At 44.6% G+C, this 9,018-nt stretch overlaps 1 protein-coding gene across 3 annotated transcripts in view; it reads left to right on the top strand.

Moving 5' to 3' along the window:
* PDGFD (platelet derived growth factor D) overlaps positions 1–9,018 on the top strand; it is a 223,542-nt gene that overhangs the window by 18,691 nt on the left and 195,833 nt on the right. The gene's annotated exons all lie outside the window — the stretch shown is intronic.

Below are 9,018 nucleotides of genomic sequence, written 5' to 3'. Positions count from 1 at the left end.
GTCCAAGGAGGACTTGAGGAACCAGGGAGGGCACAACACTGCCAAGATGCCTGCTGACAATGTTCCAGCAGTGCCAGAGGCCATGATAGTAGAGTCTGCAAGGGAGAGCTCACCACTGGCCTTTGAAATAGCCACCAAGGCTCTTCTGGGAAGGATGTGAACCTGGACATATAGCACCCAGGGGATGACACCACTCTGGTGTCATCTGGTGTCATCCCCTGGTCCACTGCTTTTTAACTTGTTCATAAATGATTTGGAGATGGGAGTAAGCAGTGAAATGGCTAAATTTGCGGATGATACAAAGTTGTTCAGGGTGGTGAAAACCAGTGAGGATTGTGAGGCACTCCAAGGGGATCTGTCAAGGATGGGCGAGTGGGCGTCAACATGGCAAATGGGGTTCAATGTGGCCAAGTGCAAGGTGATGCACATTGGAGCCAAAAATCCTAAATATAAATACACATTGATGGGGTCTGAACTGGCAGAGACTGAGCAAGAGAGAGATCTTGGAGTTGTAGTAGATAACTCACTGAAAATGTCGAGACAGTGTGTGACTGCAATAAAAAAAGCCAATGTTATGCTGGGGATTATTAGGAAGGGTATTGAAAACAGATCAGCCAATATAATAATGCCCCTATATAAATCAATGGTGAGACCTCATTTGGAATACTGTGTGCAGTTCTGGGCACCACACCTTAAAAAGGATATTATAGCTTTGGAAAAAGTGCAGAAAAGGGCAACTCGAATGATAAAAGGGTTGGAACACTTTCCCTATGAGGAAAGGTTAAAGCGCTTAGGGCTCTTTAGCTTGGAGAAAAGACGACTGAGGGGTGACATGATCGAGGTTTATAAGATTATGCATGGGAAAGAGCAGGTAAAGAAAGAGGTACTTTTCTCCCTTTCTCACAATACAAGAACCCGTGGGCACTCCATGAAATTGCTGAGCGGTCGGGTTAGAACGGATAAAAGGAAGTACTTCTTCACCCAAAGAGTGATTAACACATGGAATTCACTGCCACAGGAAGTGGTGGGTGCTACAAGCATGGACGGCTTCAAAAGGGAATTAGATAAGCATATGGAGCAGAGGTCCATCAGTGGCTATTAGCCACAAGGTATAGCTAGGGGCTCTGGGGCAAGTGATGCTCTGTCTTCTTGGTGCTTGGGGGGGGGTCAACAGTGGGAGGGCTTCTAATGTCCTGGCCCCACTGCTGGACCTCCTGATGGCACTGGTATTTCTGGCCACTGTGTGACACAGAGTGTTGGACTGGATGGGCCTTTGGCCTGATCCAACATTGGCGTCTCTTATGTTCTTATGTTCTCTGTAGGAATGGTAGTGGCAGAAGGCCTGGGCCAAGGTGCTACAAAGGAGGTGAAGTTCTGGACTGGTTGCACACTGTTGGCAGAGTTTAAATATGCAAGGAAGCCTAAAGCTGCCAAAGGATTGGGTTGGAAAAGATACTTAATCAACTCCTCAGCCCCCAAATATAATTAGTAAACACTGCATTTCCCTATGCACACTTATCTGGAAACAAGTCCCATTGAACTTGATGGGACTGACTTCTGCGTAAACATGAACTGGATATTGTTGTACAACATGCAGAGTGGCTATTCGGCTTTGAAAGCATGCCCCTCAGTCACAAAGCACATTGCCAGGCCATGGTGTTAAGCTTAAATGCATGAATATTCTGCTTTTGCCCTTACAATATCGAAGGCCTGGTTTATTTGCAGAACGAGTAGGTCACAATTCACTGATCGCTGCTGCTGCCTACTCCTCTTGGTAATTATCTTGCAAGAATGTAGTGGTTGCAAGTCGGAGAAGCCTGTGCTGTCACTGAATGTTATAGGCAATGTCAGGAATGGAAATACCTCCTCACCTTGCATATATTTTTTTCCATTGTGCGTTCCGTTGTCTTTGCAAGTCCAGAATGTTTATCTGGGGCTGATTGTGCCCATTTAGTTTAAAAGTAATTTACTATAATTGTGACCTTATTAAAAGTTGTGTGTTTTTGAGCTGCTTTTCACTTCATGCTAATGACCAGTAAATAAAATGCTAATTTACTTTACAGCTTTGAGATGCAGAAGTTCAGGTATACGTATGGTTTTAATTAGCATGTAATTTTGACACTAGACTGGATGGATGCCAGGTGTTTTTTAAAAAGACATATTTACAGGGAATAGGTAATTACAATGCATCGTGTGGTGCTATTGTTAGAACTGGATCTCTGTCTTATTAGCCTCTCTCTTCTGGGAAATTCACACTTGCCTTGGCCTCCCATGTAGTAAATTGGTTTATCAGAAAGATTGAACCATTTCTCTTTGATGTACTACCTTACTATATGCAGGGTGGAGAAGCACTGAAAAATATGACCCTCACCTTCTTGTGAAGTGCTAGGGCTAGGGCTGCATGGTGTTTTGCTCTGGCAGGAGACTTTCAGCCTGGCCTCCCTTTGTCCCCTGCTGCTGCTTGGTAGGTTGGTGGGGGAAGAGTGGGGGGGGGAGATAACATCACTTCTGGCATGAACTCGGAAGTGAGATCATTCTCCCTCTAACGGTACAACATCACTTCTGGCATGAACTCGGAAGTGACATCATCATATTAGAGTGACACTCTGGGGTCCCACAGTAGCTCTGTACTTTTACCATAGAGTTTCAGTGCAATCCTGGAGCATCTCCCTGGCATCGCTTCTGGATTTGCACCATTGAAGCCATGGCAGTTGACATCCCTTTCCCCCCTCCCCCCGGTCCCCTGCTAGTTGCCAGCACTGGGTTGGCAGCCTTAGACATGGCTCAGTGGTAGCACTTGTGCTTCAAATGTAGAAGGTCTCAGGTTCAACCCATGGCATTTCCTGTCAAAGGAACTTGAGTAGTAGGTACTGGGAAAGGCCCTTCTCTGCCTGGGAGTCTGGAGATCAGTTACCAGACAGAGCAGACAGTATGTTTTCTGTGGGTTGGCTCTCTTAGAACAAGCATAGTAGGATGGATCCATTCAGCGTTCCTTGTTTCATGAATGCCGTTGTAATAAACAACACCTAAATCTAAAGACTTACAAAATTACATGGGCAAGCTTTGTGATCCAGAGCATAATTCTGCAGTGTCTAAGAGCGCAATCTTGTCTATTCAGTAGGGCCTCACTTCCAGGAAATTAATCTTAGAGTTGCACCATCAATCTACTAACCAACCTACATTTCCAGATGTTTGAAAATGGGCTGAGTATAGTCAGTGTTCACTCCCTTCTCAGCACTGTCCTGAAATTTTCTCCCTTTGTATAGATGTGACTTACCTGTTACCCTTCACACTGCCATCTTGAAAAATAAATAGCAGTCCAAATTTATTTCCTGTTCTCATGCCCAGGGAAATGCTGATTGCCACTTTGGGGTCAGGAAGCAATTTTTCTCCAGACCTGTTTGGCCCAGGATCCTGGAGGTTTTTTGTCATCTTCTGGGTGTGGAACAGCGGTCACTGCAGGTGTGGAGGGGGAGGTATTTGTGAATTTCCTACCTTGTGCAGGGGGTTGGACTAGATGACCCTGGAGGTCCGTTCCATGATTTTGTCCTGGGTATGGATGGAGGGACTGTGACACAGGAACTTTGTTGGAGCTAGGAAAGGCTAGTCAGTACTTGGATAAGAGAGAGCTCCTGGAAACCCCGTGAATGCCATCCTGACAGAAGAAAAATAAGATATACATGTAATATATCACTTTTGAGAAAGAGGATGGAGTTGGCTCTGTAGCAAAGCTGGGACATAGGAATTCTCCCCATCTCTCCTCTCAGAGCATATTGTACACTCTGACACATTAAACTCTTGAGATTCATTACATTGTAATAAACAGAGGGGAAGACTTGTATACTCAAAACACAAGCTGTGTATTTATAAGACATAGTACTCCCTGTAATAAGGCATCAGAGCCAATGTATCATACAACCTATTAATTCAGCAGTAAAATTTAATAACAAATGTCAAACAGGACAGAAGAAAGGTCCACATGGCCAATTAAATTGAACCAAATTCAAATTTAAATTTTAAAATGGTGTAGTAAATGTTTTAACAATGTACCTGAATACAAGGAACAAGATGACCTTCTGGCCTTTTCTTGAAGCCCGTGCCAGAGAAGTGGTTTTATTATGTTGGCAGCATTGTTATCACTGTGATCATGCTTCTTCTTGAGATGTCGGGATAACATAAAGAATCCAAACTGCACCTCCTCCCCATCCTAACATTGTCTCAGTTTCCAGGAGAGCCACAGCCTGGTATGAGGAGGAGCCATAGCACAAGCTCTTTCTCATGTGACTTGGGGTTTCTCATGTGACTTGGAGTTTCTCAGACTCCTGCAGCAATCAGTTCCCAACAACTTCATTCAAAGAAGTAAAGTTTATTGAGACACTGAGAGTATGCAGACATCTTTCTGTGTTAGAACCAGTGTTCCCTCTAAGGTGAGTTAGTGTGAGCTAGCTCACAGGTTTTTAGCCTCCGGCTCAAACATTTTTGTCTTGGCTCAGGAAGGAGGGGCTCCAGAGCAAACTAATTTATGCAGTAGCCAAATCGCTCACTCACAACTTTAATGCCAGTAGCTCACAAAGTAGAATTTTTGCTCACATGACTCCACAGCTTAGAGGGAACATTGGTTAGAACTGGAGAAAAGCATGTGCAGCAAGCAGATATACATCATTCAAGGAGGCCCCTGATGGCTTAAGGCCAATCAGGGATCAGGTAGAAGCCCACCAAAGGAAAGGGCTACTTTTCCCAAGAGAAATACTACACCAGGCACTGAAGGTCATAAAGAGATAAAAGAAACAGAGAAGACATTGCAGAAATGAAACTTAACATTCCAGAGTCACCCCACTCACATGGCAGCCAGGGCTTGAGAAAGGCCTAGCTGACCCACTACCCCATGGTCTGGAAAGGAGCTATGCTCCAGTGTTGTCTGCACCACCAGGCCTACCAAAAAAGAGGAGGCTTGAGAAATATGCTGACTGCAAAACTAAGTTTTGCAATTCCTGCTCCAGAATCTGTACATAAACATAAGTGTACCACAGATGTCATAGATTACAGCACACATGTTCAGATCTGAGGACTTAAGACATGTGGGTTAAGTACAAAAATGTATCTTGGTAATGAAATAAGAGGACATTCTAATTCTATTTGACATTCCACAACACCACAGACATAGATAGAAATTTTGCACCTGGAACTGTTTATGGGATTGTATATCCAGATGTGTGGCTTCTGGCTGACACAAGGAGGGGATGAACAGCAGCATCACTGAGAAGATAGCTCTTGAACTCTTGCTGACATTCAAAGTATCTCTGGCTACCTGACTATCCTTTTTATAAAGATGGATGTTTAAATAACATCAACAACCCCTCTTTACAAATAACTAACAAAAATAATTTTAATGACTGAAAAAAGTTACTGGCTGATATCCTGCATGTTCTGTGAATATTTTTTTTTGGTGTTGTTGTTTTTTTGCTTCAAAACCATAGAGTTTGTCCGAAAACTAGAGTGTCATCCCCTGACATCAGCAACGCGATGTCACCACTTCTGGGTGACATCATCATGTTGGGGATATCGCCCAGTAACGTCCCTGTTTGGGGGTGGGACTCCCCCCCCCGGCCAGTTGGCCAGCAGTGGATCTAAGCCCAGAAAGTTGGGAGAACTCCCTGCTCAGACTGGGGGTCTGGCAACCCTATACCGGATGCACTGTGTCTTGGCAGGGCAGGCCCAGCCTTCCAAAGATCTTTCCACACCTCTCACCTTCAGGCATCCGGTAACTTGCTGTTGCTCAGGCCCCTATGCTTCATTTATGCTTTCACTGAGAATCTTGGGGCATGTAGTTTTGAGAGCATGTGATGTATAGATATTTAAGAAGATGAGGAGCTGCCAAAGAAGCATTCAAGGCATTGTGGTGGTGGTTAGAGAGATCTCTTCATTGCTGCCACATGATTGGGTGGGTGAAGGTATAAGAAGCTAGGCTGGAGGCTGCAATTCTCTAGTTTGGGATACAATCCGAGCTAGGTAGATCTAGATCAGGGACAAAGCACCCTGCAGCATCTACATCTACATACAAAGATGATGATATTCTGGCAAACAAAAGTGTATGTGTGTGAGAGAAGTGAGGGTTGTACTTGGCCAAACACAATGGCAGCACACTACCAAAACCTTCCTTATGTCCATTGGAAGTCTGTTCTATGGCACAGGAACCCCTACAAAGTGAGCCAAAGAAGAAGGGTTGCCAGCCAAGGTCTGGCAGTCCCCAGGAGCTTTGGGGGGCAGGGCAAGGTGGCACAGGGTGTCATCCAATTGCAAGACATCACTTCTAGTGGCATAACTGGAAGTGATGTCACCTGTTGCAGAGATGCTGTATCATTCCTCCAAAACTCTATGATAAAATAGGATTGCTAGAGCATCATGGTATGGGGGGGATTGCTAAAGCAGTGTGGTAATGTGCGACATCCTTTATGGTTACACGACTGGAAATGAGGTTGTGCTGTCACCATGTTGTCACTTTCTGCCAGAAAACGTCTCGTGCTGCTGCACTGGGCAGCAGAGCCTGGTCCCCCTACTGAGCAGAAACAGTTCTCACTCAGTTGAGTGGATAAAACCATTCATAACTCCTGGTTTGATTATTGGATCTGCCTTGTGAGTGCATAACGATAGAGGTACTACTGCAGATATGAGGGTCCCAGGTTGTGAAGGGCTAAGATACAAAGCTGGTAGACCACAGTGTGAACCAACTGCCATAACTGGTATGTTTCTGGGGCAAGAGTCTTCAGAGAGCATCGGGGTCCTTTTGGACATTATTTCAGACATTCAGTAATTCCAATCAGGTGTCCAAAACAAGGTTGAAATTACTGGACACCGGTATACACTGTACAGTTTCTTGTCTCTTCTGCTTGGAGTCTTACCTCTAATACTGTAGAATTTTCTTTGGACTTGGACACCTTTCAGATGCTCGCCTGGAAGACTTTTCGCCAGAGTATGACACTCAGCCAAATGCTATATGTAAGTTTGATTCAGTACTACTTATGTCTCCTAGGAAAAATCTTATTAAAAAGGAAAGCTGGCCAATAATTTAATTAATCCCCCCCCCAAGTCTCTGTCTACTGGATTTGAATTAAGCCAAAAAGGGGAAAAAAACCACAAGGGCAATTGTCTAGAATGTGTTGAAGATAATGGGACATGCATCAGCAAACACACTGGCTATTTTTCCTTAGCTTTGGATGGCATTAACTCTCTCGGTGGAATAGAAAACTCCTCATTTGATCTAATCTGAACCAAGAGAATTTGACAAATTGTTCTGGTGTTTATGAGGCTTCTCCCTGAATTGATTTTAGAGCAGAGACAGAGGGGGGGGGAACCAATATCAATAACAGCAGTGTACATGTTAATAGGGCCTTTGTATCTTCTTGGCAAACTCATTTCATTATCTAATAAAGCTCATCTTCTCAATTCCACACTTATCCCTCCCATTTTGCTTGATGGCTTCATCAGGCTTGTATCAAGCGGTGACTTTCGGCCCATCTATGCAGACCACAATGTTTGGGGCAGTGGTAGTGCTTTTCTGGAGCCACATTTGTACAGGAGGGGCTGTGGCTCAGTGGCAGAGCATCTGCTTGGCATGCAGAAGGTCCCAGGTTCAATACTAGGCATCTTCAGCAAAAAAGAATCAAATAGTAGATGACATAAAGGCCCTGTGTCTGAGGCCCTGGAGAGCTGCGAGGCAGCCTAGAGAACATGAGCCAATGGTCTGATTCCGTATGAGGCAGCTTCATGTATTCTGCTTCAGTGCTCAAAGCATTCAGGTAGCCTCAAATGTCTTCTGTGAACCCACAATGATTACAGCAGCTGTTAGGAAGCAATCAAATCTGCAATATAAAGATCATCGGGGGGGGGGATAAGAAAAAATATTTTTAACAGGCTTCTGTCTAGAAAGTCAAGAATGCTTCAGTTGGTCCTCCTGTTGTTCTTGTTTGTTTGGAAATCAATATCTTTGTGCAGGATCTTAGGCTGGTTTGTCTCATCTCCACTTCTAATACCATCTATCTACAACTGTAACTTCATGAAGATTCCCCCCCCCCTTGCCATTGCCTACTGAAATTTCAGCTTCTTCCACTTGGGCTGCTGTTTATTCAGTATTGTCAATTTGTCACTTTAACTAAAGGCCCCAGACGTGCGTGTCTCATTCTCTGTTACACTGCCTCATGGGTTATATAATCCTGAGGCTGCATAAACAATTGCTTGTTCACTTGAATGTGTATGTTGCTCATGCAAGATGTGACTGCTTGGTACAAAAGGGCAAAAACATCAAGAATATGAAGACTGGCACTGAAAGATAAAATCTCACAAGAAAGCAGATGATATGGAGGTATGTAATGCTTAGCCATGTGAATGTGACTCGTAAATCAGTTTGTTGACAGTATAGTGGATTTCAGAATGGGTGCCAGAAATCACATTCCAGCAATGCAGTAATTCATCTGAATTCCATCCTTGTGCATCTCTGGCCAGGGCCATTGACACCCCCACCCACCTCCGACACAGAGAGTGAGAGACGGGTGCTAGGGGTTAGCTCAGTTTCCTCTGCCTGCCCCCTTCTCGCACCTGTGTAGCCAGCCAGACTCACACTCTGCTTGCTGGGAAGGCAGCACATGGTGCTCTTTCTCCCTTGTAGGATGATCCGCATGGCAGCAGCCAGCCCCTCATCTGTCATCCTCCTCCTTGCATGATATGCCTTGCAAAAAGCCCACTGCTTGCTCCTTTCCCTGTCCTGTTTCCTGAGCTGCATAGAGAAGTTTCTCCACCACAAGAACAGCTTATTTACCAATTGTCATCTGGTAAATAAGCCCCTGGCTTGAGACAGTGGAAGAGGTGGGGGAGGGGGGACTTCTCAATTATCTCATGCCCTAGAGAAGAATATGATGGAGGGCCAGGGCAGAAGAAGAAGAAGAAGAAGAAGAAGAAGAAGAAGAAGAAGAAGAAGAAGAAGAAGAAGAAGAAGAAGAAGAAGAAGAAGAAGAAGAAGAAGAG

This window comes from Gekko japonicus, unplaced genomic scaffold (genome assembly GCF_001447785.1).
Source record: "Gekko japonicus isolate JY-2015 unplaced genomic scaffold, Gekko_japonicus_V1.1 scaffold651, whole genome shotgun sequence".
NCBI lineage: Eukaryota > Metazoa > Chordata > Lepidosauria > Squamata > Gekkonidae > Gekko > Gekko japonicus.
The sequence above is the reverse complement of the archived record's forward strand: the minus strand, read 5'-3'. Positions and strand labels throughout refer to the sequence as shown.